Genomic DNA, 5893 nt, shown 5'->3' with positions numbered 1-5893 from the left:
CACACTGAACACTGGTGCTCCACAGGGGTGTGTACTGAGCCCTCTCCTGTACTCACTCTACACCTACGACTGCACGGCCACTAGAAACTCCAACATCATTGTGAAGTTTGCGGACGACACTACAGTGGTGGGTCTTATCACCAACGGTGATGAGACGGCCTACAGGGAGGAGGTCAGCGCCCTGACCCACTGGTGTCAAGACAACCATCTCACCCTCAACGTCGCAAAGACAAAGGAGTTGATAGTGGACTTCCGGAGGTGCAGAGGAGTACACACCCCCATCACCATCAACGGCGCCGCTGTGGAGAGAGTGAGCAGCTTCCGCTTCCTTGGTGTACATCTGGCTGAGGATCTTACGTGGTCAGTACACATAAACAAAACAGTGAAGAAGGCGCAGCAGCGCCTCTTCTTTCTCAGGAGACTGAAAAGATTTGGCATGAGCCCCCGCATCCTCAGGACCTTCTATCGCTGTGCCATTGAGAGCATCCTCACTGGATGCATCACCACCTGGTACGGCAACAGCACCGCTCACAACCGCAAAGCTCTCCAGAGAGTGGTGCGGTGTGCTGAACGGATAATTGGAGGTGAGCTTCCCTCCCTCCAAGACATCTACAGGAAGCGGTGCCTGAGGAAAGCGGGGAGGATCATCAAGGACTCCAGTCACCCCAGCCATAAACTGTTCAGACTACTTCCATCAGGAAGGAGGTTCTGCAGCATCCGGTCCCGTACCAGCAGACTGAGAGACAGCTTTTTCCACCAAGCCATCAGACTGCTGAACACTTCATAGACACCTCACCCTCACTACTGGAACTTCAACATTATGCACTCCATACTGTATATAAATACCACTGTTTTGCACATACCAACCTCTGTATATTTTATATATCTTATTTTATTGTTTACTTTATTTCATTTGTAAAACATGTATATACATACTATATACACACTTCAACACACACACGTAGAAAAACATATTTAGTATACACATTCAGTAATGTATATACCTTTACATATTGTACATATATTTATTACTTATTAGATTAGCCATTTTTATATTTTGCTTGTTTTACATTATTGTATTTTGCACAACTCTGTTGCTTGTGAAGCTCGCACACAAGAATTTCACTCACATGTACTGTACCAGTGTACCTGCACATGTGATGTGACAATAAAAGTGATTTGATTTGATTTGATTTGATACCATTGCTGATGCTATCTGTGTGCTTTCGCTCCTTTAGCCCTATGCTTGACCTGCTAAAATGGCGCCTCGGCGGTTACGCCCCCTCCCGTGACATCACGCTCAAAGCCCTATAAGAGGGGACTGAGGACACACCCCTGTGGGACACCTACATTCAGGGTGAGGGTGGAGGAGGTGTGCTCTCCCATCCTGACGTTCTGGGGTCTGTCACTCAGGAAGTCCAGTATCCAGCTGCACAGTGAGCTGCTGGGTCTTGGTTAGTTTATTAACCAGTCTGTGGGGTTGAACTGTGTTGAAGGCAGAGCTGAAGTCCACAAACAGCATTCTAACATAGGTGTTACGACTGTCCAGGTGTGTGAGGGCTGTGTGAAGAGCTGTTTTTATGGCGTCCTCTGTCGACCTGTTTGCCCTGTATGCAAACTGGTATGGATCGAGGTCTGCAGGGATGGCAGCTTTAATGTGTGACATGATGATTTTCTCAAAGCATTTGGTAATTATGGGTGTTAAAGCAACTGGACGATAGTCATTCAAGCAGCTCACTGTGTTCTTCTTGGGCACTGGAACGATGGTGGTTGACTTAAAGCAGGATGGTACTACAGACTGTAGCAGTGAGAGGTTGAAGATGGTGGTGAAAACCTCTGCTTGTTGGTCTGCATATGCTTTAAGCACTCTACCGGCTACACCGTCAGGACCAGCTGCTTTCCTCTCATTGACTCTGCACAGTGTGGCTCTAACCTGATGCTGCTCCAGCTGGATGGGGGCGTCATCCCTCTCTGAAACGGCAGGATGGGTGATGGTGTCCCTGTTGTGTTGGTCAAAATGAGCGAAGAACTGGTTCAGGGTGTCAGGTAAGGTGATGTCCGGGGAGTTTGTCTGTGTGCGACTGTCTTTGTGTGAGTGTCTTGATCCCCTGCCACATGTTTCTGGAGTTTTTTGTGTTCCTCGATGTGCTGTTTGTATTTGTGCTTGGCTTCTTTTATGCCTTTAAGTAGAGGTTGGCGTGCCTCTTTGTAGACTTGTTGGTCTCCTGATCTGAAGGCACTGTCACGTGCTCTTAGTAGGGCTCGCACCTCGCTGGTGAACCATGGCCTCTGTTTCGGGAACACTTTAACAGTCTTTGTTGTTGTTACACTCTCAGTGTAGAAGCTGATGTATGAGAGTACGGCAGATGTGTGGCCCTCCAAGTCTGATCCTTCTACAAATACACTCCAAAACGTGTTATCAAAACAGTCTTGTAGGGCTGTGGTGGCTTCCACGGTCCACACTCGTACTGGTTTTACAGATGGTTTTTGTCTTTAAATCTAGGGGTCTATAAGCAGGGATCAGGGACAGAGAGAGATGGTCAGAGAGTCCGAGATGAGGCAGGGGGGTGGCTATGTAAGCATCTGGGATGTTGGTGTAGACTTGGTCCAGTGTGTTGTTTTCCCTCATCGGAAAGCTCACAAAAAAGAATCCAGGCAGGACAGATTTCAGGTTTGTGTTGTTAAAATCTCCTGCCACGATCACAGTGCAGTCCGGGTGTGTTGTTAGCTGTTTATTAATGGAGCGCTGGAGTAGCTACATGGCTGACTTAGCATTAGCTTGCAGCGGCACATAAACTGCTATTATTGTGATCGCTGTGAGCTCTCTCAGCAAGTAGAAGGGTCTACACTGAACCATCATGTACTCTGTGTTCAGGCAGCAGTGGACGACTTTAACTGTGCTGTTGGTGTATATTGTATATTTTATTTTATGTACACACACACACACACATACATATATATACACATATTTGGTATATTCAGTAATGCGCATACATTCTTGTACATATATTTATTCTTATAATTCTCAGATTCCCATTCTTATATTTTGCTTTGTTCTTATTGTATTTTACACACCTCTGTTGCTTGTGAAGCTTGCACACAAGAATTTCACTCGCATGTGCTGTGCCAGTGTACCTGCACATGTGATGTTACAATAAAAGTGATTTGATTTGTTGTTCATTGACCGTGAGTTGGTTCGGAAGACACTCGGAATAGCCGGTCTGTGTGGGTTAGCACGTAGCCTAGCCCTCAGTCCCGCTCTCTTCCCTGTCTTCTCTTTCCTGTGCCTCCGTCGCCTACGCCACTTCAGCGGTGGTATGGTGAAATTAGAGTCCGTGTCACTTTGGATCTCTGGGGGGGATTGAGTCCCAGCCATTGTCGCGCCGCCATCTTAGTTAAGATAACATCAATAAGTTGTTAAACTTGCCGTTTAATAAATCAGGACGCTGTAACTGTCACTTGTACAGCCTATGCAGAAGTATGAGTGTTTACAGGGTGGTCAGGACATTCCCATTACCATGGCAACCATCTTTTGTCCTCCAGTTGGGCCAGTAGAGTTAAAAAAGGTGGGAAGAGTGCATTCCTCAACAGGCCCAGGCCACATTCCTTTGAGGGGGTCCGTCAGTATCAGTGTTACAGGCTGCTTCCACCACCACCACTGGCTGGCATAAAATACGACGTTCTGGCATGGTTTCCCCGACTTTTACGGGGCCCTGATTGATTAAATGGTGATTTTTAGGACGGCAGCGTTGTCTTTGGAAGGAGGAGGACTGATTTTAAAGCCTAATGCTACATGTGACCAGGGTCCTTGGGCAAGTTCACTGCACTGGTTTGTTTAGGTACTAATTCTCTCTGGATTGGTTAAGCAGGCACACTCCACCCCCTGGGTGGAGTCTGGAGTTTCCCACTCCTCAGACAGACCACCTCATCTCACCAACCTCATCATCTCTGTTTCTTACAGGGGGAGAGCCTCGTTTAGTCTCTAAATGGTCCACACTGTTGGAGTCCAAAGAATAAATCCTTCCAAAGCTTTTCGTCTTTCTTAGTCAAACATAGGATAGTAAGGGTGAATATAAATAATCTACTCTAAGAAAAGATTTTCAAAGAACCAAACAACCCAAAAATAAAACACTGCAGTGCATTTTATTTGATCATTATTTCAGTATTCATTAAATCAGGGACTTGACTACATTTGTACATATTAGACACTTACATGTGACATGCTTAACAGGTAGACCTCACACATTTGGCCCCGAGGGGTTGTTTTATTTTATGGAACGATAACAAAGTGACCGATCCACAACCAAAGAAGCTCACCTGTTAGTGGCACATGGAGAAGAAAGATTCAAGCACAGAGTGGTCAGGTTCACAGGTGCTCAATATAGGGCATGTCTTCAGCAGGTCCTATATTTTCACAGGTTTTAACTGGTAGTAAAAAGGACTAATTTATCTGTGCCAGCACCATGTCCACAACAAGATATGCTGGATTCCAGAAGTATTGTGATTCTGGGATGGGATTTACTGCCTCTGTAGATATGAAAATGTTGGTTTAGTTGAGCTTCGCTGCACAAAGGTTGGTACTGTACTCTAGTGTAAGAGGGTTTGTGTAAGGAGAGAAGTTTCACTGCTTATGTTGCAGTTGGGTATCTAGTTAGTTCTAGGTATATAAAGCAGCAGGAACCCTTCCAAACGAGACAGTTAAAAACTGCAGGACTTAAAGGCAAGGTGTGTACAGTTTGTGACATTTGGGAGCAACTCCTCATTCTGAAAGGCAAGCAGCAGTCTTTTAAGCAGTGCTGAAGGATCACGTACACTATGGGAGACAGAACATGATTTCAGACTGATGATACAAGACGGAGAACTTGTTTGAGCTGACTGATCATTCAGAGTGTTGGAGATTAAGAGTTGAGTTCTAATCAAAAACACCCACAGACGACCTCTTTGGTGACATTAACAGTGTTGGATTTTTGTGGGAAGCTCTGGACTCTCACATGGACTGAAGTTTGCACGAATACTCTGTTTACAAAGTTACACTGTTGGGTGTAACTTTGTAACTTTGTATCAAAACAGTGTGGTAAGAGGGAGTATTCAATAAAGTCACGCTGTCAGACTTGTAGCTCAAAGATACTATACATCCAACTTAAGCCAGACTGAAGAGTCACAGACTGCTAGAGTGCTTGTTTACTGTGAAGAAAGATGGGATTGAAAGATACTGAAGTCTGCCCGGCTTACCTTTCATGAAAAACTGAGCTAGACCGCAACACTCTGCAAATCTTGCAATTTAGAAATCCTGGTAACTCCAAAGTGTTCACAAACGTCTTTTCTGTCTTTTTTTCCCCCCCACTGGAACTCAGGAATTATACTTCATTCACGTTTCAGTTTCTGTAATTGATACGAAATTGACTGCAAGTAATTAACATATTATAACTGTTCCAACATTTACTTGGTTGTGAACATGGCAGTTTAAGCATGCCCAGGCATGTTAAACCGCCATGCGTAAAAATGAAGTAGATAAACAGACTGTAGGTGTGCTTACCTGAGAACAGAAGATGCAAAGACACACATTTTTCAAGCAGATAAGACACACGAGTGTGTGTATTAGAACTCCTTGTGAGTTTAGTCAGTGAGAGATATGCAGCTCTGATCATTAGAGCTCACAATACAGAATGTGAAAGGTGTTGATACTTGATTTATTTAGCATAACCATACCTGAGAAAGAACATATCAACATATCAAGTAACAGTTTACTAAGTTACTGCTATTCTCAGTCTGTTTTTACATTTACCCTTTGTATGAAGTTGTATAATTGACTGAATATTGACCTTTTTAAAATGTAGTCCAGGCTAAGAGGGAGTAGCACAATGCTACAAAAATCAAGGTAGAATGAGGTACA

Source organism: Pelmatolapia mariae, linkage group LG23, assembly GCF_036321145.2.
Source record: "Pelmatolapia mariae isolate MD_Pm_ZW linkage group LG23, Pm_UMD_F_2, whole genome shotgun sequence".
Taxonomy (NCBI): Eukaryota; Metazoa; Chordata; class Actinopteri; order Cichliformes; family Cichlidae; genus Pelmatolapia; species Pelmatolapia mariae.
This window is presented reverse-complemented; position numbering follows the sequence as displayed.